This window comes from Neoarius graeffei, chromosome 8 (assembly GCF_027579695.1).
Source record: "Neoarius graeffei isolate fNeoGra1 chromosome 8, fNeoGra1.pri, whole genome shotgun sequence".
Classification (NCBI taxonomy): domain Eukaryota; kingdom Metazoa; phylum Chordata; class Actinopteri; order Siluriformes; family Ariidae; genus Neoarius; species Neoarius graeffei.
Genome location: NC_083576.1, coordinates 34,818,985 through 34,844,997, shown reverse-complemented (window position 1 = coordinate 34,844,997; position 26,013 = coordinate 34,818,985).

Below are 26,013 nucleotides of genomic sequence, written 5' to 3'. Positions count from 1 at the left end.
ATTTTGTGTCACACAAAGGATTGCTTCAGCCCCAGAATGATGCTGTGCTTTCAGGTGTTGTGTCTGACTGTTGTTAAGAATAGTTACTACCTGGTGAGACAAATGTAGAATGAGTAGATGACACAATGCAATTCGTTTAGCATCACGGACCGTCAGGGCAGATGCAATGACGCATACAGACAAGTAGGCATGCCTTATACTATCAAAGGAAGTTCGCTAGACTTATTAGAAAATTTAGGAACACTTTTTTTTCATAAGGCATACCTTGGTGCTATTCAATAATATACATCCATCCATTATCTGTAGCCGCTTATCCTATTCTACAGGGTTGCAGGCAAGCTGGAAGGAGAGGGAGAGCGGAGGGGAGCTTCCCCAGAGGAGACTACAGTGTGTGTGCGTGCGTGTCTCTGACTGTTGGGTTACTTTGTCCGACTGAAAAGTACGGCAATAAAGCCTTCTGTTAACCTTGATCTCTGTCCTGCCGTCCTCTGTGCTCCACCCACACATTATTCATGCTACAGTGGTGCTGAAACCCGGAAGGTGGAGCATCAGTCCTGCAGCCCCATGGAATCCTCCCCGTTCGCGGACTTGGTCCACGCCCTCACCACGGCTCAGTAAAGCCAGCACCAGGCACTCGTCACGCTCCGGAAGGAGCAGGAGCACCGCTTCAAAGCCCTGGTGCTGGCTCAGCAGGAAGATCGAGAGGCGTTCCGGCGTCTCCTCGCATCGGCGAGGTCTACCAGCGCCCCGGCCGCGGGCCCGTCTCCCCTCACCTTAACCAAGATGGGCCCGCAGGACGACCCCGAGGCTTTCATCACATTGTTCGAGCAGGTCGCTGAAGCCTCGGGGTGGCCGATGGAGCAGCGCGCGGCGCGCCTCCTCCCCCTCCTGACGGGAGAGGTGCAGCTGGCCGCACTACAGCTCCCCACCGACCGCCGGCTGGCCTACACCGACCTTCGCCGGGCTGTCCTCCAGCGTGTGGGGTGCACGCCGGAGCAGCAGTGCCAACGCTTCCGCGCGCTGCAGATGGAGGAGGTCGGCAGCCCGTTCGCGTTCGGCCAGCAGCTCCGGGACGCCTGCTGGCGGTGGCTGAGGGCCGAAGATCGCGACGCCGAGGGAATCATCGACCAGGTGGCGCTGGAACAGTTCATCGCCCGATTACCAGCCGGAACCGCGGAGTGGGTCCAGTGCCACCGCCTGGCGTCACTGGATCAGGCCGTAGGACTGGCGGAGGATAATCTGGTGGCTGTTCCGGCGGCAGGACAACCAATGACATCATCTTCTCTCTCTCTTTCTCCCCCCCTCCTCCCGTGTCCCGTCCTCGCCCCATTCCCCCACCACGGAGGCAGGGGCCGGCTCCACCCCAGCCGTCCCGCCGCACCCGTGGTGCCCTCCTGTTTCTCCCTTCTGTGTCTGTCTCTCCCCCCCCTCAGGTGAGTGAGCCTCAGAACACAGCTGCAGAGGGAAGGCCCAGGAACGGCTAACCCGCCTGTACAACAAGGGCACACGCCTTAGAGAGTTCACTCCGGGAGATAAGGTACTCGTCCTGTTGCCCACATTGAGCTCCAAATTAATCGCCAAGTGGCAAGGACCCTTTGAGGTCACACGGCGAGTCGGGGACGTCGACTATGAGGTTAGGCGAATGGACAGGGAGGGGGCGCTACAGATCTACCACCTCAATCTGCTAAAACTCTGGAACGAGGAGGTCCCCATGGCGTTGGTGTCGGTAGTTCCGGAGAAGGCAGAGCTGGGGCCGGAGGTCCAAAAAGGGACATTGGCATCTCGTACCTCTCCGGTCCCCTGTGGAGACCACCTCTCCCCGACCCAACTCACGGAGGTCGCCCAGTTGCAGGCCGAGTTTTCGGATGTGTTCTCGCCCCTGCCCGGTCACACGAACCTCATAGAACACCACATAGAGACGCCCCTGGGGGTGGTAGTGCATAGCCGTCCTTATAGATTACCCAAACACAAAAAAAAAGGTGGTTCGGGAAGAACTTCAGGCCATGCTCGAAATGGGCATCGTCGAGGAGTCCCACAGTGACTGGAGCAGCCCGGTGGTCTTGGTTCCTAAGGCCGACGGCTCGGTCCGGTTCTGCGTGGACTATAGAAAAGTCAACGCGGTGTCTAAATTCGACACGTACCCAATGCCTCGTATTGATGAGCTGCTCGATCGACTAGGCACAGCTCGCTTTTACTCGACACTGGATTTGACGAAGGGATATTGGCAGATCCCCTTGACTCCATTATCCCGGGAAAAAACGGCCTTTTCCACACCGTTCGGCTTACACCAGTTCGTCATACTTCCGTTTGGGCTGTTTGGGGCGCCCGCTACGTTTCAGTGGCTGATGGACCGGGTCCTCCGGCCCCATGCCACCTATGCGGCTGCTCACCTAGACGACATCATTATTTATAGTAATGACTGGCAGCGGCACCTGCAACACCTGAGGGCCGTCCTTAGGTCGCTGAGGCGGGCGGGGCTCACTGCCAACCCGAAGAAGTGTGCGATTGGGCGGGTGGAAGTACGGTATCTGGGCTTCCACTTGGGTAACGGGCAGGTGCGTCCCCAAATTAATAATACAGCAGCGATTGCGGCCTGCCCGAGGCCCAAGACCAAAAAGGGGGTGAGACAGTTCTTGGGGCTGGCTGGCTATTATCGTAGGTTTATACCTAATTATTCGGATGTCACCAGCCCACTGACTGACCTCACTAAAAAGGGGGCGCCAGATCCGGTCCAGTGGACGGAGCAGTGCCAGCGGGCTTTCTCTGAGGTAAAGGCTGCACTGTGTGGGGGGCCACTTTTGCACTCCCCTGACTTCTCTCTCCCTTTTTTGTTGCAGACGGATGCGTCCGACAGAGGGCTGGGAGCCGTTTTGTCCCAGCGGGTGGAGGGAGAGGATCGCCCCGTCCTATACATCAGCCGAAAGCTGTCAGTGTGTGAGGGGCGCTACAGCACAATCGAGAAAGAGTGCCTGGCGATCAAGTGGGCGGTCCTCGCCCTCCGTTACTACCTGCTAGGGCTCTCTTTCACCCTCTGTTCAGACCACGCGCCCCTCCAGTGGCTCCACCGCATGAAGGATGCCAATGCGCGGATCACCCGTTGGTATCTGGCACTCCAACCCTTCAACTTCAAGGTGGTCCACAGGCCGGGGGCGCAGATGGTCGTGGCGGACTTCCTCTCCCGTCAAGGGGGGGGAGTCGGCTGCGGGCCGGACGGGCGCCCGGCCTGAGTCGGGCGGTGGGGGTATGTGGCAGAGGGGGCGTGGTCAAGTGCCGGTCTGTGACAGGAGGGTGGAGTCGGGGAAGGTAAGTGGCAGAATCGCTACACCTGAGGGTAATTAACCTGTGTTTTGTGTGTGTTTTCCCCAGTAAACCGCGCCCTACTTAAGGAGGGAGAGGGAGAGCGGAGGGGAGCTTCCCCAGAGGAGACTACAGTGTGTGTGCGTGCGTGTCTCTGACTGTTGGGTTACTTTGTCCGACTGAAAAGTACGGCAATAAAGCCTTCTGTTAACCTTGATCTCTGTCCTGCCGTCCTCTGTGCTCCACCCACACGTTATTCACGCTACAGTGATATTTCTAGACATACCGAGGTAAAGTTTGGTGTTCCACAAGGTTCTGTTTTGGGTCCACTGCTTTTTTCTCTATATATGTTACCTCTGGGCGATATTATTTGTAAACATTGTATTAGTTTCCACTGTTATGCTGATGACACACAGTTGTATGTTTCTGCAAAACCTGATGAGAGACACCAGCTTAATAGAATTGAGGAATGTGTTAAGGACATTAGACACTGGATGCTTATTAATTTCCTTCTGCTTAACTCTGACAAAACTGAAGTACTTGTGCTAGGACCACATACAGCTAGAAGTAAGTTTTCTGATTACACAGTGACTCTGGATGGCCTTTCTGTTTCTTCACGTACAGCAGTAAAAGACCTCGGAGTGATTATTGGCCCCAGTCTTTCATTCGAAACTCACATTGATAACATCACCCGGATAGCTTTCTTTCATCTCAGAAATATTGCTAAGATAAGAAATTTAATGTCATTGCATGATGCAGAAAAACTAGTCCATGCTTTCGTTACCTCCAGGTTGGATGATTGTAATGCCTTACTGTCTGGATGTTCCAATAAGTGCATAAACAAGCTCCAGTTGGTTCAAAATGCAGCAGCAAGAGTCCTTACTAGAAATAGAAAATATGACCACATCACGCCTGTCTTATCCACACTGCATTGGCTCCCAATCAAATTTTGTATTGATTATAAAATACTACTATTGACCTTTAAAGCACTAAATGGTCTCGCACCACACTACCTGAGTGAACTTCTGCTCCTCTATGACCCGCCACGCCTACTTAGATCAAAAGGTGCAGGCTATCTGCTGGTACCTCGTATAGTGAAGGCTACATCAGGGGCAGAGCCTTTTCTTACAAAGCCCCACAGTCATGGAACAGCCTTCCAAGTAGTGTTCGGGAATCAGACACAGTCTCAGCATTTAAGTCTAGGCTGAAAACATATCTGTTTAGTCAAGCCTTTTGTTAATAGTGTTTATGAGGTAAAGGAGTAGATCTGGAGGGTCCTCAGACATAGAGTGTTTTGGTAAACTGGGATGTATGGATGCTGTCAGTCTCCACTCGCTTGCTCACTCGAGTTTGTTGACGGTGTAGTGGCTGGCTGCTTTATGTCCCGGGGCTCCCTCATGCCTGTGTTACCTTCTGGCTCTCTCCTTTTAGTTATGCTGTCATAGTTAGTTGCCGGAGTCCCTGCTTGTACTCGGTGCAATATGTATACTGCTCCTACTTATTCAGGTGACATTGGGCATACCTAACAACCTGTGTTTTCTTTCCCTCCCCCCCACCCCAAATCTGTCCCTCTGAGTTACATGGAGTCAACAGGAAATCTTTTGGTGGAGAGGGTGGAGACTTCGACTGGCTATCGTAGCCTGCAGGAAATCGGCCGTCAGACATTCTGTCGCATGTCCCAGACCCGGTGAAATGTAACTGAATTGTCTTGGCCAGCCCTAAGGGTCCCATCTGCATCTCATCATTGCTGAGGAGTGTGCTCCCATCACCCAATCAAGCATCCAGCCAGAGCAGGTCATGATATTTTTTACCATATTAACATGCCATTGTTGTGTGTTATGCCTGATGTAAAGACTCTCGTCTCTGCGAGCCTACCACACAGATTTAATACTTGTCATTTTTAGGGCATACCTAACAACCTGTGTTTTCTTTCTCTCTCTCATCCCCCCCCCCCCCCCCCAATCTGTCCCTCTGAGTTACATGTTGATCCTGGGATTGAGATGCTGGCCTCTTCTGCCCCTCGGACCTGCTTGATCCATCCTGGTGCTCTGTGTCTGGTCGGAGTTTTATCGCACCGCTCCTGTGAAGGACGGCCCCATGAGGACAGTTGAGGGTTATACCTGTTAAAACTGTTAATATTATAGTCAGGCTGTCTGTTGTTGCCCAAATGAGGATGGGTTCCCTTTTGAGTCTGGTTCCTCTCGAGGTTTCTTCCTTATGTCGTCTGAGGGAGTTTTTCCTTGCCACCGTCGCCACAGGCTTGCTCATTGGGGATAGATTAGGGATAAAATTAGCTCATGTTTTAAGTCGTTCAAATTCTGTAAAGCTGCTTTGCGACAATGTTTATTGTTAAAAGCACTATACAAATAAACTTGATTTGATTTGATTTGACTACACTACTGTGCCACCCCAATAATATACAAATTATATTTATTTCACTTAGGTGATGCCTGTATCCAAAGTGACTTATAATTGCTCCAAGATACAACAAAGACATTGATGGTTAAGGGTCTTACTCAATAGTGACAGCTTGGTGGTGCTGCGTTTTGACCTCAAATTGTCTGTTATACAAAGCCTTAACCACTGAGCAGTGTTAGTGAAACATACAGTAGGTATAGTGAACATATTCCCATTAAATTTACTGTGGTTCCCATATGACCAAATACCACGTGATTCTGGTTGAGCATTTGATCGAAATGTTATATTCAGCAGGATGACAGGTGAGCAGATGATCATATTTCCTCTGTAATTTGATCAAGGCTTCTGAGAGAAAAATTGTTGCTGTATCTTGCCTAAGGCTTATCTTACCATGCTTTCCTTACTCATGAAAAAGGCTTTTAACACAACCTCTCAAAATTTGACGTACCTTTCCACATCAGTTCTTTTTAAACTGAATTTTACCAAGTGCAGTCAAGTTTAGCCTCATAAAAAAGGTCCGTTTTATTTTGTCTCTCATTGGAAAATGTCTAACTTGCTTTATGTACTCAGACTTTTTATAGCAAACAATTGGACAACTATTAAAATCCAGACCCTTCATATTTGTTATGAAACAATGTGACTTAATTAACTATAATCAACTTATTTGTCAAAATGTTTCGGGCTTTTGAGGATTTGTCTGCAAAACACTGTCTTTTTGCAAATAGTTTGTCTGTTGACTGAGTTTTTCACAAAAATATTTATTCCCAAAACTGCAGTCCCCTTGGGGGGGGGGGGGGGGGGAATGGTGGTTCTGCTCTAAATAGGAACATCAGAAACATCTCCACTAGCTGATGTTCACTACTCTGGATTATCCAAGGCAACACCTGGCATGGGTATTCAAGCTCTCACCAAAAAAAAAAAAATCCTCTTCACAGCCATGCTGGGCTAACATGCCTGTGCCACAGTGATTTGTAAAGTCCTTAAAGCATTACACACCTGGGCTCTTTTAAAAGATTACTGAGCACTGTTAGTATTGCATCCTCAGCTATATTAGGTATTTTTTTTCTTTGCTTCTTTATTCATTTTTATGCATTAAACCTAGCTACAAAATACACAAACATTAATTATATGCCATAAAACAAATATGTGAAAATATTCAATTCATAGTTTGGTAATCATTTGCTAGGTAATTAAATGTAGCAGAATTTGGATATGCTTGGATTGGATTTTTTTTTCATTACTTTTACTCATTCATTTTTGTGTGCCTGAGAATTGGAATTTCAAATAATAAACACAGTTGTCAGAGGTTTACATTACACTCATCATGGGTATGAATGTCATGGCAATATTAGGCTTTCAGTGATTTAGTTTTTTTTTTAACTTTTTATTGAATTTCAGTATAATCTGCATTACAAAATAACTGCACTTGTAAATTATACATTAGGTGTATGAAATAACATTAAGAACAATAAAACAGAGTCTAAAACATATGATGGAACATAGAAAAAAAATACGAACATAGTGTGACCAAGTTATTTCACAAGTCAACCAGATCAAATGAACAGTGTCATCCACAATCTAAGTTTTTTTTTTTTACATTGTCAAAGTACAGTGTGCCCTTGGCCCCATACACCAAGGATAGACAAAAGGTAATGACAATTAAAAACAAAACCATAATTAATTTGGAATTGCAGGGAAATCCAGTCACTTAACATAAGAGAAAAAAAGGGGTCCACATTGCCCAGAATTTGTTCACAGACCCCTTCAATGTGTGTTTGATTTTTTCCAATTTAAAATGTCTTTAATCCAAATAACATGAGATGGAGGTGCAGGAGATTTCCATCGAAGCAAAATTTGTTGTCTTGCCACCCATATAACAAAGGTCATCACATCCTTTTTAATTTTGATCAGATGTAGTGCAGTTGGAAGAACCCCGAATAATGCTGGTATGGGCTCCAGTTCAATCTGTGTGCCACTTATTTCTGAAAGTGTATTAAAAATATCTTCTCAGAAGCCAGCCAGAAATGGACAACCCCAAAACATGTGCACATGATTTGCAGGTGACTGATTACATGTTACACAGTTAGAGTTCATATCATTGTAGATCCAGGATAGCCTTGCTTTGATCCAGGGGGCCCTGTGGATAAATTTGCATTGCATAAAACCATGCTATTCCTGTAGTGGAGGTTTTTAAGGGGAGGAGTCACTGTATTTATATTACTGTCTGGGAGGAGGGGACCTGAGGGGTCCTGGAGGGGATAGGAATTAGCTGGGCAGAGGCAAAGATCCTGGCAAGTGACCGAGATAAATGGAGGACTTCTGTTGTTGCCCAGTGCCCCACTGAGAGCAGGAAGAACTCAGTCCAAGTAAGCATAAGATCACGCCGAGCACAGATCGAAGATGTATGTACCCTCCTGAGGGCCTTTTTCCATAGGTCATCCTGTATTTCCTTGCCCAATTCCTCCTCCCATGCCAATTTAAATATTATTCAATGAAGTGGTTTGTAGAGAACAAATTTTTCTATAAATTGTCTGGATGCTTTCCAGAGTAGGAAGTGGGGTGAGAAGAGTGTCAAATTTTGTTTCAGCAGGAAGGGTGGGAAATCTGTGATCTATGCTATGAATATAACTCTGGATCTGTAAATATCTGAAAAATTATGACTGGGGACATCAAATTTTGCTGATAGTTGATCAGTGTGGCAAATGTATTGTTGAAATAAAGATCTCTGAAGTTAATACCAAGATTAGACCATACTGAAAAGACGCCATCAGCCACTGATGGAGGGAAGGCTGGGTTTGACACTATTCAAGCAGAGAGAGGGGTTGTCAGAAATCCAAAATGCTGTCTAAATTGATTCCAGATCTTTAAAGTTGTTTTAACACAAACATTTTGGGTGAAGGAAGAGGGTCCTGGAATGCAGGCGTAAACAAAGCAAGGCAGGGACAGCAGTCTGGATGAGGCTGCCTCCATCTACATCAGGGATGAAGACACCACACCACTCTGCAACCAATACTGACCGAGCCCAAGATTGACAGCCCAGTGATCGAACCTAAAGTCTGGTAATGTCAGGCCCCCATCCAATCTAGGCCTCTGCAGAAGCTGTTTCCCCATCCTTGGAGTTTTCCTATCCCATATAAAAGGCATAATCAGACCACTGATCTTTTTTTTTTTAAAATGAATTTGGAAGAAAAAAAAAACACTGGAATAAATAAAGTTTAGGGAGAATGTTCATTTTAATTGAATTAATTCTTGCAACTAAAGAAGTAAAGCAAGTTAGCAAGTTGTGCACCCCAAGATAAATAAAACTACTATGAGCAACTTTAAACAGTAAGTTATGTAAGGGAAAACTTTTTGCAGCTGCATTAAATGGCATCAATTCACTTTTACTTGGATTCAATTTGTACCCTGACAATTGGCCAAAGGATGTGAAAATGGCAGCAGGGATGGAGATAGAGAGATCAGATATATACAACAGTAAGTCATCAGCATACAAGGAAAGTTTATGTCCAGAACCATGCAGTATCTGACTGTACCTTTGATAAGGGGGTTGGAATGAAGTGCTATTGCAAGGGGCTCAATGGCAAGGCCCAACAATGGAGGACTTGGAGGGCAGCCCTGACGTGTTGACCGCTGTAAGGGAAAATATTCTAGTTGAGTATTATTAGTCCTGACAAAAGCTTGAGGGAATGAGTATAAAAGTCTTAGCCAAGTGATGCATTTAGAGCCAAAGCCAAATTTCTTCAGAGTGTAAAAGAGATATCTCCACTCTACTTGGCTGAATGCTTTTTCCACATCAAGGGATATATGACAGCCTCAGAAGTATTGGTGGCAGATGGATTTTATATATATAATCAATGATTAAAGAATGAGTGTCTGTTCTTAATACATAAATCCTGTTTGATCAGGAGAAATGATTGATGGGAGAACTGTTTCAAGACCTGTTTCTAGAAGCTTGGCAAGAATTTTGGAATTGACATTTAATAGACTGATTGTGTGTCATACCGACCAATCAAGTGGGTCTTTAAATTTTTTGAGAATAAGACAGATAATAGCCTGAGTGAGAGTCTGTGGGAGAATGTCAATTACAAATGCCTCATTGTATAACTCAATTAAAATTGGGGCAATCTTGGGGAAAAGCAATTTGTAAAACTCTATGGTGTAGTCATCGGGCCCTGGGCTTCTCCCGGATTGGAGAGATTTGACAGTGCTAGACAATTCAACAGTAATTGGCTGCTTTAATTTCTCAATCAACTCATGGCTGACCACAGGTATTGCAAAATAATAAAAAAAAAAAAACTATATATATCAGGTCTAAAAATCAGGTCTGATATATCTGCCTCATTCCCAGATGTATAGAGACTGATAAAACCTCTTGAATTCATCATTAATCTCCTTGGGGTCTAACGCTATCCCAGAGGATGTGAGGATATTCGCAATCTGGTGTGGTGACGATGACTGACGTAGCTTGTGTGCTAATAATTTACCAGCTTTATCTCCCTGTTCATAGTAAGTGCTCCTGGACTTTAAAAGCAGTTCAGTAACCTGCTCTGTTAGCAAAGTGTCAAATTCTGCTTGCAAGACTAAAAGCTCCTGATAGATATCTGGAGAGGGTGAAACTGCATAGATATCATCTAATTGGGAAATGCAGCATGCCAGCACAGACAGCTTATTTTTCTTAAGTTTGTTTGCATGTACTGTGTAGGAGACAATTTCACCTCTAATATAAGCTTTCAGAGTTTCCCAGTGGATAGCTGCAGAGATATCTGGAATCTTGTTCATCTTTATAAAGAATTCAATTCTATTTGAAACAAAGTTTACAAAATAGTCACTGAGCAATTGAGAGTTTAGCTGCCAAGGCGGTTGCTTATTTTCAATATTATGAAATACTATATTCATAGTAACAGGAGTGTGGTCAGATACAACAAGTGGGTTATAGGCGTATGAAGATACAGCATGAAGCAGTCTGTCATCTACAAGAAAGTAGTATATGCAAGTGAAAGTGTGATGAACTGGTGAAAAAAAAGGGGTATAATTTTTAGATAGATTGAAAATTTTCCAAGGGTCTGAAATTGCAAATTCGGACATAAAGGATCATATAACCCTGACGGAAGCTGAAGGGGTAGTAGATTTGATGGAGGATCGATCCAAATTTGGGTCTAACCAGCAGTTAAAGTCACCCCTAAGATGAGCATATGGGAAGACATATCGGGGAGTGTAAAAAAAAATGAATTTAAAAATGTTACCATTGTCCCAGTTAGGAACATAGATATTTCACAAAGAGTACCTTAGTATTGAACAATTTACTACTAACAATAACATATCTACCATTGGGATCAGCGATCACAGAGCATGTAAAGGGTACTGATCTGTGAAGTAAAAATAGCCACCCCTCTCAACTTACTCTGAAAGGAGGAATGGAACACCTGACCCACCCATCTGCACCTGAGACTTAAGTGTTGTGATACCTTGAGATGAGTTTATTGGAGGAAGATGATGTAGGCTTTCAGTTGATGAAGATGGAGCACCTTGCTGTGTTTAACTGGGTTATTGATGCCCCTGCAATTCCAAGTAAGAAGATTAAAGTCACTCCCACCAGCTGGACATGCTACTCCACGCTGAGTCATTCTTCATGAAGAGAGGGTATGTAAAGGAAAGGATACTGTGTAAATCAAAGATCATGGTTGACACTGGTGCTGCAAATACAAAAGGCAAAAGACAAAAAAAAACATAAAACAATACTCAAATACTGTGGGAAAAGGAATGTTCTCACAGTGTGTCCCCTGCCAAAGCACCTCCTCATCTGAGATGTGAGCAAAACCCTGGATACAAGAACTGCTTAGTGAAAAAAACTAAACACTAATACTCTGTACTACCTGAGACTCATGACGATTGAACAAGCATAAGCCAGATATGTAAAACATTTGACCCCTCTAGTGCCTGTATTTATAAACATTAAAAAACAGTAATCAAACGCTTAACTGTCAGCTCCCGGTGGAGTCTAGGTGGAACCAATATTAATAAACAGAAGTTTAAAGTCTGCAAAATGATTCAAGTAATAAAGTTTGAACAAAGCTGTGCAAACAGTCAGGCACTATCCTCTTCAGTGGCTTAAATTAGGGTGATTCACTAGTACAATAAATGAAAGACAATATTGTGGGTGAAGTTAAGAGAAAATAACTTTACTGTGGCAGTGGGGGCATGGCCAAGTGTCAGTTTGTGAAGGGCGGGGTCAGGGAAGGTGAGTGGCAAAGTCAATGCATCTGTTGTCAATTAATGTGCTTTTGTTGCAATGACAGGGGAGGGTAGAAAAGGAGGGAGAGCACGAAGAGAAGGGAGCTCTCCCCACCAGAACACGTGTGTCTGAGTAGCGAGCAAGTGAGTGAATGAAGCTGAAAAATGAAAAAGTCTTCAAAATAAAAAGTTTGTGTGAACATCTCCTGCCTGCCATGCTTCAGTACTCCACCCACATCAAGGCTTACTAGTGGTGTGGAAACCTAGGATACTGAAAGGAACCACCCATGGAGTCCTTCCCATTCAAGGACCTCATGCATGCCTTCACTACCACCCAACAAAACCAGCATCAAGCACTGATTGCCCTCTGAAAGGAGCAGGAACAATGCTTTAAAGCCTTGATGCTGGCCCAGCAGGAAGATCGCCAGGCATTCTGGCACCTGCTCGCATCAGTGGGGACCCCGACCACCACCGCAGCAGACCCTCCCCACGTGACCCTCACGAACATGTGGCCGCATGATGATCTGGAAGTCTTCATTACTCTTTTTGAGCAAGTGGCTGAAGTGTAGGGGTGGCCAGTCAAGCAGCATGCAGCGGGCCTACTTCCACTACTGACTGGCTAGATGCAGCACGCAGCACAGCAGCTCCCCTCTGACAGCCGGTTCGTATATGTGGACCTGAAGCGAGCCATCCTGCAGCATGTCGGCTGCTCCCTGGAACATCGTCAGTACTTCTGGACACTGACATTGGAGGAGGTCAGCTGGCCATTTGCACTTTGTCAACAGCTCCAGGGTGCCTGCCGGCAATGGCTGAGGGAGGACAACCGCTATGCCAAGGGGATCATGGATCTGGTGACACTGGAGCAGTTCATCGCGTGGAAGGAAGGAATGGCAGAGTGGGTCCAGTGTCATCACCTGGCATCACTGGATCATGCCATTGAGTTGGTGGAGGACCATCTGGCAGTGGTTCCAGCAGCGGTTCCAGCAGCAGGTGAATGTGTTGCCTCTTCTCTTTTTCTCTCCTTCCCGTCCTCTTTCCTCTCCCACCCCATTTTCCCACCACAGAGATGGGGGTTGGCTTCCCCCCAACTGGCCCACCACATCCATGGTGACCTCCCATGTTCTCCTTCTGTGTCATCTCCCCCCCAGGTGAGTGACACCCATAACGCTGGTGCAGAGGTGAAGCTTGGGCCGGTCTTCTGGCACTGCAGAGAGCCCGGGCATCTCCAGGGTCAGAGTTCCGCAATGGAGGTGGGAGCTGTGGTCCGGATCCCTAATGTGCCGGAGACCACCCCCGATCGGACCAGAGCGTATCGTATACCAGTGAGTATTCAAGGGGATAGGTATCATGCGTTGGTGGATTCCGGCTGCAATCAGACCTCAATCCACCAAAGCCTGGTGCAAGGTGAGGCATTGGGGGGAGCGCAAGTGGTGAAGGTTTTTGTGTACATGGGGATGTTCACAATTATCCATTAGTGTCTGTTCACATTCTATTTTGGGGAGAGATGGCGCAGTGCAAAGACGACGGTTAATCCACGTCTTACCCACCCTCTGATTTTGGGGACTGACTGACCTGGGTTCAGAGGATGAATGGAGCATCTAGTAGAGGGTGGGTCCTGCAATAATGCATCACGGGGAGATCCCAATGTGGCATGGACTGGGGAAGCAGTCACAGAGCCTCCTACCTCAGCACCATGTCAGAGCGATACGAGGAGTGAGGAGTAGCTCGCCCCTCCTCCTTCTCTTGGGGATTTCCTTGAGGATTTCCCATTAGAGCAGTCACGAGAGGAGACTCTGCATCATGCATTTGACCAAGTGAGAGTAATCGATGGTCAAACTCTCCAGCCAAATGAGACACCCTCTTTCCTGTATTTTGCCATTATTAAGGATAGGCTGTATTAAGTGACACAGGACACTCAAACCGGTTGTTAATCCCAAAGAGACGTAGGGAACTCATATTTCCCTCGGCTCACTTTAATCCACTGGCTGGATACACAGGATAGGATAAAAACACTAGCCTGAATAATGGCCCGGTTCTATTGGCCAGAGATTCAGAGGATGTTTGTCGGTGGTGTGCCACATGCCACGAAAGCCAATTAGTAAATCCCGTGGCCACTCCAAAAGCACATTTGCGCCCTCTCTCTCTAATCACGACCCCTTTTGAGGTAATCGGTACAGAACTCATTGGGCCATTAGATTGGTCAGCATGAGGATATCGCTTAATTTTTTAAATTTTTTATTTCGTATACAATACAATTATACAAAACAATCACAATACAACTACACAAAAAAACAGAATTCAAACAACACCAAATTTAAAATTGAGTGAAAAATCAAAATTAACAGTGAGGAATAATTTGTATATCGAGATGTCTGTGTGTGTGTGTGTGTGTGTGTGTGTGTGTGTGTGTGTGTGTGTGTGTATAAAGTAGTACTGACTTACTGTTGGACTGGGGAGATGGAGGCTAGATCACAGAGAAGGACGGTTTCAAAGGAAATTAATATTATTATCATTATGTAGGATAATAAGAGAAATAAGAATAGGGATAAGAATAGGAATAATTTGATTAACTGACTGATTATACAGATTGCCTGGGCGCCCAAGTATGACCACAGTGTCGTCCCACCCCCGCACAAGATGTACCACAATGAGATGGCAGAGGGAAGGCCCTGCGAGCTAACCAGCCCATGGCCCCCAGCACCCCCCTCCCCCCACGACCCACCACACCTTGACTCCAGACCATCACACAACACGCCATATTTGTCCTATGTAAGAATGTAAATGGCTATATTGTGGGCTCTCTCTAATGTATTGCATTAAAAGAAGTGTGCACGCAGGGTGAATCTCTGCCCAGATTTCCCCCTGCACGCCACAACAACCTTGCGTACTCAGATATAAGCCTCCTCTAAATTGTGTTAGCATTAAAAGAAGCAAGGCGTGCAGTGAAACACCTGCAGAGGCATCTGCATGCACACCTCGCTTGCCCTAGTCTATTTATTATTCTTGGTTATTGGTAGATGTATGATGTATATGCAATCTAATGTGTAGTGCATTTAAAAGAGAAGAAGGCATGTTGCGTATTGCCAGGAAGAAGTGTGTGCGCGCGTGCGCAAAGGGCGAGTGCGCAGCGGGGGCCCAGAACCCACAGCACCAACCAACACCAGTCCCACATGGCATCCCGACAGGACCGGGCAGCCCGAGCCACCCATGGGACCCAGGCAGAACAGGGATGAGTGAAGTAGAGAGAGGCAAAGAAAAAGAGAAGGTAGGAAAGGAGAGGAAAAAAGGGAGGGGAGATATTATATATATATATATATATATATATATATATATATATATATATATATATATAAAATAATAGTAAAAATAATTAATTATTCCAGCTACCATCCACTGCCCTATTATATATAGCTATTTACATGTGGATGTAAAGTTGTGAGTTGGATCTCAGGCACAGAGGGTCAGGTCATAACTGTAAGAAGGTGATGAAGGGTGTCCAAGGGGAGGGTGTATCCTGAGTGGTGTTTAAGTTTGGAGTGGATATATTGTCCAATGATATATAATCTGTTAACAAATTTTTCCAATAAGTTGTGTGTACAGTATTCCTTGAATTCCAGTTCATGAGGATTATTTTCTTGGCGATAGTCAGCGCTACTAGCAGTATTTTATTGCATGAGGTGTGTAGCATACCCTCCGAAAGATAGTGGACTCAACTGATGGTTTTCAATATTTATTTCCATAAACCAATTCCATAAAACCAACGTGAGAACTTGTAAAACACAGAAAATACAACAGTTACATTTTATTTCCACTTCGCACTATATATTAAGCAATACACCGAAGCTTCACTACACAGGTGAGCAAAAGAGTTAGCATAGCTTTCTGACACAAATCGTCAAAACAAATATGACCATAAACAAACACACACTAAACTTGTGCCTCCTCGGTGGGTTAAAACATTCATCCTCCATCGCTTTGTTATTAAATTACCATTACTGCTTTATTGCCTCATTTTCCTTTGTTTATCTTGAACCTTTACTGTTTTTACCATTAGCTAGTTCATGGTCAAGTCCCATTTTTTATACCACAAAAACTCATTCCAACAAGGAAATAGGAAGTCAATTAGCGGGCTTCAAAATAAAAGCTTATTATAACTTTAAGCTCCAAAACGGGCAATATACATATAAAAACAGATGAATTACATTTTCTTATAATAAACTCAAATCATAAAATATATTTATATACAAAATCATATCAAAATGCATTTAAAAATAACTTCGTTTTTAAGATTTAACCTTATGAACAATACAAGCTGCCTTCTAGTAGACAAAATGAGAGACAGCCATCATAAAATCAAAAAGGGGTTTGCTACAAGGTGCTTATATTGATAGCGGTTGTATCACCAAGTTTACATAGGGAAGGGGTTGCTGGGATGTGACAGCCAAGAATGGTAGAGAGTGATTCTGTGATGCTTAACCAAAACCTGTTGATTGGAGTGCAATGCCAGACAGCATGAATGTATGTGTCTGGGTTATTTTGCATGCAGTGAGATCGCTTTATTTTAGTTCTGGTGGACTATGCAACGTGATATCTGGAAGTGGTGCCTCTCCACAATATTTCAGCATGCAGTATTGCTCTTCCGTGTTATCTTCTGGGTTGGGATTCCAAAAGAAACCCTGATTGACCAAGGCACTATGTTCATTGTCACGAACAAGGTGCGAACTGTATGGGCTATTGGGGATTAAATCTATCTGCACCAGCATCTATCACCCACAAACCGATGGCTTAGTGTAATGATTTAATCAAACCCTTAAAAACTTAATTTAGAAGTTTGTAAGCAAAGATGCACGTAATTGGGATAAATGGCTTGAGCCCGTGTTATTCGCAGTGCAAGAGGTCCCGCAAGCCTCCACCAGGTTCTCCCCATTAAAATTGTTATATGGTCAAAAGCTTCATAGCATTTTAGACATTCTGTGGGAAAATTGGGGGGAGGGACCTTTGCCTAGTCAGAAAAAAATTCAATAAAATGTTCTTGACCTGTACGCAAAGCTCCACACCCTCATGCACTTAACCCAGGAGAATTTACAGCAGGCACAAGAACATCAAGCCAGGCTGTATGACAGGGGTGTGTGCCTTAGAGAGTTCACTCTGGGAGACAAAGTACTCATTATTGCCCACATCGAGCTCCATATTAGTCACCAAGTGGCAAGGGCCCTTTGCAGGTGAGGCGAATGGATGGGGCAGGGCCCTGCAAATATACCACCTCAACCTGCTAAAACATTGGAATGAAGGGGTCCCTGTGGTGTTGGTGCTAGTATTTCCAGAGAAGGCAGAGCTAGGGCCAGAGGTAAAAATGAAACTCATGACTCAAACCACTCCAGTCCCTTATGGACACCACCTCACCAACCCAACTCACAGAGGTGGCCAGGTTGCAAGAGGAATTTTCTGACGCATTGTCACCCCTTCCCAGCCACACCCACCTCATAGAACACCACGTTGAGACACACCCAGGAGTGATGGTGCATAGCCGCCCTTACCGCTTATCCGAACACAAAAAAAAGGTGGTTCAGGATGAACTCAAGGCCATGCTCGACCTGGGCATAATCAAGGAGTCACACAGTGACTGGACCAGCCCATTGGTCTTGGTTCCCCAAGACCAATGGGTCAGTCCGGTTCTGTGTAGACTACAGAAAAAAAGTCAACATGGTGTCCAAATTTGACATATACCCAAGGCCTCGCATTGATGGGTTGCTCAATCAGTTAGGTGCTGCTTGCTTTTATTCGACACTGGATTTGACAAAGGGATATTGGCAGATCCCCTTGACTCCGCTATCCCAAGAGAAAATGACCTTTTCCACACCGTTTGGATTACACCAATTTGTCACGCTTCCTTTTGGGTCATTTGTGGCTCCCACTACATTCAAGTGGCTCATGAACAAGATTCTTTGCCCCCATGCCACTTATGTAGCAGCCTACCTTGATGACATTTTTTATAGCAATGATTGGCCGTGGCACCTGGAATGCCTTAGGGCCGTCCTTGAATTGCTGAGGCATGCGGGTCTCACAGTTAACCCAAAAAAAAAGTGTGCAGTTGGGTGGGTGGAAGTACAGTATCTGCGTTTCCACTTGGGTCATGGGCAGGTGCATCTCCAAATTGACATGACTGCAGAGATTGCGGCCTGCCCAAGGCCCAAGACCAAAAAGGGGGTGAGACAGTTCCTGGGGCTAGCTGACTACTATTGCCAGTTCAGACTGAATTATTCAGATGTCACCAGCCCACTGATGGATCTCCCTAAAAAGGGAGCACCACATCTGGTCCAGTGGATGTAGCAGTACCAACAGGCCTTCACCAAGGTAAAAACTGCACTATATAGGGGGCCACTTCTACAGTCCCCTGACTTTTCTCTCCCTTTTATTTTGCAGATGGACACATGAGACAGAGGGCTGGGGGCTGTTCTGTCCCAGAAGGTGGAGAGTGAGGAACGTCTGGTGCTGTAGATCAGCCACAAGCTCTTGATGCATGAAAGCAAGTACAGCACCGTCAAGAATGAGTGCCTGACCATCAAGTGGTCGCTCCTCACCCTCCAATACTATCTCCTGTGGTGCCCCTTCACCTTCTGTTTGGACCACACGCCCCTCCCATGGCTCCACTGCATGAAGGATGCCAATGCGCAGATCATCTGTTGGTATCTCACCCTGCAGCCATTTAAATTCAAGGTGGTCCACAGGCCAGGGGCACAGATGGTGGTGGAGGACTTCCTGTCCCATCCGGGGGGGTGTCTGCTGCAAGTCAGATGGCTCCTGGTCCTGAGTCGGGCGGTGGGGGTGTCTGCTGCAAGTCAGACGGCTCCCGGTCCTGAGTCAGGCGGTGGGGGGGGTGGCAGCAGGGGCATGGCCAAGCATCAGTTTGTGAATGGAGGGCGGGGTCAGGGAAGATGAATGGCAAAGTCAATGCACCTGTTGTCAATTAATGTGTGTTTGTTGCAATGATGGCGGAGGGTAGAAAAGGAAGGACAGAGCAAAGAGAAGGGAGTCCTCCTGACCAAAACACGTGTATGCGTCTGAGTAGCGAGTGAATGAGTGAATGAAGATAAAATGCGAAAGTCTTAAAAATAAAGTGTGTGAACATCTCTCGCCTGCCGTGCTTCAGTACTCCACCCACATCAGGGCTTACTATATTTACATGCATACACATATGCACATCCATATTACTTCACCATATAGCGGGTATCACCCATACATTCACTGAAACGGGGCAAAATATATAGAGAGAGATAATGAGAAACAGAGTGGGCCTCAGGGGCGATTCTAGCATCTGATCTTTGGGGGTGCTTAGCCCCCAGAGCTGACAGAGGCACCTGGCTTGAACGACAGTTTATTCCGCATTTAGACTAGACTTAGACAAGAAGACTAGACTAGACAAGACTAGACTTATGCAATGTTTTAACAGAAGCTGACCCAATAAACTATGATATCTACACAATTACAACCACTGACACAAATATTTACGTTATATTTTTAACTAAACAAGACCTACTACTGCATTTGTAATGTTGGAGCTATTCATTTTGAACAGTGGTAATTGTTAATTAGTGTGTATTATGATTTTACATTAGTTTATGTTTTTTGTTATATTTTGGTAGTGTTCTTTTGATAGTCATTTGTTTAACTGTTTGCTTCGTGCATGTACATTTCAGTGTCTGTTTTGATTAATTTGCTAATTAAGTATCTTGATATGGATGATAAATGTCGTTTTTATCATTCTGTTCATAGACCAGGGAACATCAATACTGCATTATGCATATTATTGTGTTGTGTTTAACAATTGTAACTCCAGTCCGTACCTTCACATCTCGCTATGCCAGTAATACTCAGGTGCTACTTCGAGTTCCTCATCGGCGTGGAATCCAGTTAAAAAGAACACCATGTCGTAGCAAGCACTCGTGCGGACAGGCAACCCAATCAGAGGGGACGCAAGGAGGAGAGGGCTTTTACTGCTCATACAACTATCACCTAACAGGTGAATTCAAGAACACACACGCCCACGCACACATTCATTGCTTAGTGTGCAAGGGCACTTATTTCTGAAAATTACGTCCAAAAGCAGTGTTTTTGAGGGTGCTGAGCTAGGGGGCGCTGAGCTCATTTTTGGGGGTGCTTGAGCACCCTCAAAAATAGGCTAAACACGCCCCTGGTGGGCCTGCAGTGAAATGTCTGTTGAGTATGATACCCGAGCTAGGTTAGCTTAGCCAACCAACTGGTCCACCAGCCAGCCCACTAGCAGGCCTGATAGTGAATTGCTCATCCCATATCCTGCTGTACAACAGCTGTTTTCAGGTTCTTCTTCACAAAGTCTGTCGCGAGAGCCAGGTCCTCGAATCTGTGTGTGGAGTCTTCTGGTAAAGTCAGTCTCAAAACCGCAGGATAGATCAGGGCAAACTTCATGCCTGGGCATGCATGCAGCTGGTGTTTCACATCACCAAAGTTCACCCACTTCTTAGCTACAGCCGTGGTATAGTCCACAACTATCAAAACTCTCCTTCTGTTATAAAGGAGAGGAGACTTTTCTCCAGATCTCTTCAGTACATTGATTGATTGATTGATTGATTGATTGATTGATTGATTGATTCCGAACAGTAAAGAAGATATAAAACAAACAAACAAAAAAAATGTAATCATCAAAACATCGTCATAAACAGAATAGCGTAGCCACAAGGCAATAACATAATAATGTTCGGAAAGGATTAGGAAGAAGTAAATAACTTATCAAATCCTAACCCTCTATACCACCGTTAATCAAATGTCACTTTCCACCAAAATAAACTATATATACAAATTAGGTTTATATATATATATGCAGTGGTGATTGAAGGTTTGTGAACCCTTTAGAATTTTCTATATTTCTGCATAAATATGACCTAAAACATCATCAGATTTTCACACAAGTCCTAAAAGTAGATAAAGAGAACCCAATTAAACAAATGAGACAAAAATATTATACTTGGTCATTTATTTATTGAGGAAAATGATCCAATATTACATATCTGTGAGTGGCAAAAGTATGTGAACCTCTAGGATTAGCAGTTAATTTGAAGGTGAAATTAGAGTCAGGTGTTTTCAATCAATGGGATGACAATCAGGTGTGAGTGGGCACCCTGTTTTATTTAAAGAATAGAGATCTATCAAAGTCTGATCTTCACAACACATCTTTGTGGAAGTATATCATGGAACGAACAAAGGAGATTTCTGAGGACCTCAGAAAAAGTGCTGTTGATACTCATCAGAATGGAAAAGGTTACAAAACCATCTCGAAAGAGTTTGGACTCCACCAATCCACACTCAGATTGTGTATAAATAAAGGAAATTCAAGACCATTGTTACCCTCCCCAGGAGTGGTCGACCAACAAAGAGCAAGGCATGTAATAGTCGGCGAGGTCACAAAGGACCCCAGGGTAACTTCTAAGCAACTGAAGGCCTCTCTCACATTGGCTAATGTTCATGTTCATGAGTCCACCATCAGGAGAACACTGAACAACAATGGTGTGCATGGCAGGGTTGCAAGGAGAAAGCCACTGCTCTCCAAAAAGAACATTGCTGCTCATCTGCAGTTTGCTAAAGATCACATGGACAAGCCAGAAGGCTATTGGAAAAATGTTTTGTGGACGGATGAAACCAAAATAGAACTTTTTGGTTTAAATGAGAAGCGTTATGTTTGGAGAAAGGAAAACACTGCATTCCAGAATAAGAACCTTATCCCATCTGTGAAACATGGTGGTGGTAGTATCATGGTTTGGGCCTGTTTTGCTGCATCTGGGCCAGGACGGCTTGCCATCATTGATGGAACAATGAATTCTGAATTATACCAGCGAATTCTAAAGGAAAATGTCAGGACATCTGTCCAGGAACTGAATCTCAAGAGAAGGTGGGTCATACAGCAAGACAATGACCCTAAGCACACAAGTCGTTCTACCAAAGAATGGTTAAAGAAGAATAAAGTTAATGTTTTGTAATGGCCAAGTCAAAGTCCTGACCTTAATCCAATCGAAATGTTGTGGAAGGACCTGAAGCGAGCAGTTCATGTGAGGAAACCTGCCAACATCCAAGAGTTGAAGCTGTTCTGTACGGAGGAATGGGCTAAAATTCCTCCAAGACGGTGTGCAGGACTGATCAACAGTTACCACAAATGTTCAGTTGCAGTTATTGCTGCACAAGGGGGTCACACCAGATACTGAAAGCAAAGGTTCACATACTTTTGCCACTCACAGATAGGTAATATTGGATCATTTTCATTCAATAAATAAATGACCAAGTATAATATTTTTGTCTCATTTGTTTAACTGGGTTCTCTTTATCTACTTTTAGGACTTGTGTGAAAATCTGATGATGTTTTAGGTCATATTTATTCAGATATATCGAAAATTCTAAAGGGTTCACAAACTTTCAAGCACCACTGTATACAATGGAATTACTTTTGCTATTTTCATATTGCTTGGAAATGTACCGGTTTGAAATGACAAGTTACAGATGTATGTTAATGGTTTAGAAATCCCCCCCAATAATAGTTTTTACTAGTTTCATATCAATATCATTACAATCTGTGCATATTTTATTACTATATTTATTAACTATATCAATAATTTCCTTCTCATCTACTGGTATAAGAAACATAGAACAAGAATTCCTCTTTATAATATTATCTATACAATCATCATTTGTTACTGGATCAGAGATATTTTGAGCTAATCTTGGTCCAACATTAACAAAAAAAATATTAAAACTATTAGCAACTACATCCATGTTATAATTTTCAATATCTTTGTCATTAAAGTATTTAGGTTAATCTATTTGTCCAGAACCATCTTTAATAATACTATATTCATTTAATATTATTTTTGTTATTATATATTAATTTACCATGATAATCTTTCCTACATCTCCTTATGATACTTGTTAACTTGTTTTTATATTTTTTATATTTATTTTCTGCCTCTTTGGTTCTTAATTTAATAAATTCTCTATATAGAGTGTTTTTCTTCTTACAGGCATTTTGTAATCCTTTAGTCATCCAAGGTTGGTCATTATGGTTATGTTTTGTACTATATTGCTTCAATGGGCAATTTTGATCATATAATAATTTGAATATACTTAAAAAGTTATCATATGCTCTATCAATGCTATTCTCTATATAAACTGATTCCCAGTCTTGTATTAATAAATCATTATTTAATGCAAACATGGCTTCCTCAGTCCTAACTCTTCTATACTTAAGTTTATGGTCTGTCACATTTCTCTTATGATTACAGTCATAAATTGTAAAAACTGGTAGATGATCACTAATATCTCTCATCTCATCTCATTATCTCTAACCGCTTTATCCTGTTCTACAGGGTCGCAGGCAAGCTGGAGCCTATCCCAGCTGACTACGGGCGAAAGGCGGGGTACACCCTGGACAAGTCGCCAGGTCATCACAGGGCTGACACATAGACACAGACAACCACTCCCACTCACATTCACACCTACGGTCAATTTAGAGTCACCAGTTAACCTAACCTGCATGTCTTTGGACTGTGGGGGAAACCGGAGCACCCGGAGGAAACCCACACGGACACGGGGAGAACATGCAAACTCCACACAGAAAGGCCCTCGCCGGCCACGGGGCTCGAACCCGGACGTTCTTGCTGTGAGGCGACAGCGCTAACCACTACACCACTGGGCCGCCCCTGTTGAAGTGTATTATTGATAATTTTCCCTCAGGTTCAGTGGACTGATTGTACTGCTCCTCTGTGTAATAGTGGCAATTGTCCTTAATGGTTGAAAAAAAGTTATTGTCTGGGTCTATGTCATTTTCTGTATCCAACAGTTTATGATCTGTGAATTCATGTGGTTTCAGTTCCAAGTTTTCATAATCAACAAGCAATTGTGTTAGCCGAGTAGTGTTCCGGGTAATGGATGAAGGAGTTATTTCGGTGTGTGTCATGGCTGGGTTTGGTGTAGTGTCACGTTGGTATTGATTACCGTACAGTCCCAATAGCATCACTGGTATTTGTCCAAGTCCTCGATGTTCCGTATGACCAGAACTCTCGCCTCCTCCGGTGTCCCGTTCAGCTTGATGAAAACTTTGCAGTTGGTGATCCATTTGGACTGAATTTTATTTTCCTTCTTCAGATGTCGTGCTTTTCTGGCGATGTCAGCATTGTGTTTTGTCAGGTGCTCATTGATATAGACGTTTGTCCCTTTCAGTTTCCTTCCTTGTTTCAGCATCCAGCTCCCTGGGCTCCTCCCTGCTGATAGCGGTCACCGCCCAAGCGTATGACCGAGGTTTTACCTGGAGCCCGGTGACGACAACGTCGTTCATTCTGGAGTATTGCTCCAGGTTGGCCACTCAGCTTTCTAGGTCGGCAATCCGCTTATCCTTCTCTGCATTCTGGATCTGCAGCATTTTCACCTCTTCCACCAAGTCCAATATGCTCTTCTGCTGCAGCCTGACAACAGAAACTTCTTCAGTTATGAAGTCGAGTGACTTTTTTATGTCATCGACTTCCTCAGCAGTGGGGATCTTCTTTGGGCCCATATAGCCTGGTAGCAAGTTGCTGGGACAACCAGCTTTCACTGTCAGCTGTTAGCACAGCCAGCTGTTAGCACAGCCAGCTGTTCGCCTCACTGTGGACATGGAAAAAGTGGACATCATTGTGGACATGGAAAAAGTGCACCCTGATGACAAATGCTCGTGAAGGTTTTCCCTTCTGAGGTTGGCTACAGAGTGTGCAGTGGGCCCAGTCCAGCAGTGGCTTGTCCTCCTGGTCGAGCAGCTCCTGAAAGAGCTGGGCAACAAACTCCAGACATGGACCCTCTGCCCCCTCTTGTATTCCAAGGAGATGGATATTATTCCTCCGCATTCTGCTTTCCAGATCCTCGCATCTGTTGTCCAGATACAGTGGTGCTTGAAAGTTTGTGAACCCTTTAGAATTTTCTATATTTCTGCATAAATACGACCTAAAACATCATCAGATTTTCAGACAAGTCCTAAAAGTAGATAAAGAGAACCCAGTTAAACAAATGAGACAAAAATATTATACTTGGTCATTTATTTATTGAGGAAAATTATCCAATATTACATATCTGTGAGTGGCAAAAGTATGTGAACCTCTAGGATTAGCGGTTAATTTGAAGGTGAAATTAGAGTCAGGTGTTTTCAATCAATGGGATGACAATCAGGTGTGAGTGGGCACCCTGTTTTATTTAAAGAACAGGGATCTATCAAAGTCTGATCTTCACAACACATGTTTGTGGAAGTGTATCATGGCACAAACAAAGGAGATTTCTGAGGACCTCAGAAAAAGCGTTGTTGATGCTCATCAAGCTGGAAAAGGTTACAAAACCATCTCTAAAGAGTTTGGACTCCACCAATCCACAGTTAGACAGACTGTGTACAAATGGAGGAAATTCAAGACCATTGTTACCCTCCCCAGGAGTGGTCGACCAACAAAGATCACTCCAAGAGCAAGGCGTGTAATAGTCAGCAAGGTCACAAAGGACCCCAGGGTAACTTCTAAGCACCTGAATGCCTCTCTCACATTGGCTAATGTTAATGTTCATGAGTCCACCATCAGGAGAACACTGAACAACAATGATGTGCATGGCAGGATTGCAAGGAGAAAGCCACTGCTCTCCAAAAAGAACATTGCTGCTCGCCTGCAGTTTGCTAAAGCTCACGTGGACAAGCCAGAAGGCTTTTGGAAAAATATTTTGTGGATGGATAAGACCAAAATAGAACTTTTTGGTTTAAACAAGAAGTGTTATGTTTGGAGAAAGGAAAACACTGCATTCCAGCATAAGAACCTTATCCCATCTGTGAAACATGATGGTAGTAGTATCATGGTTTGGGCCTGTTTTGCTGCATCTGGGCCAGGACGGCTTGCCATCATTGATGGAACAATGAATTCTGAATTATACCAGCGAATTCTAAAGGAAAATGTCAGGACATCTGTCCAGGAACTGAATCTCAAGAGAAGGTGGGTCATGCAGCAAAACAATGACCCTAAGCACACAAGTCGTTCTACCAAAAAA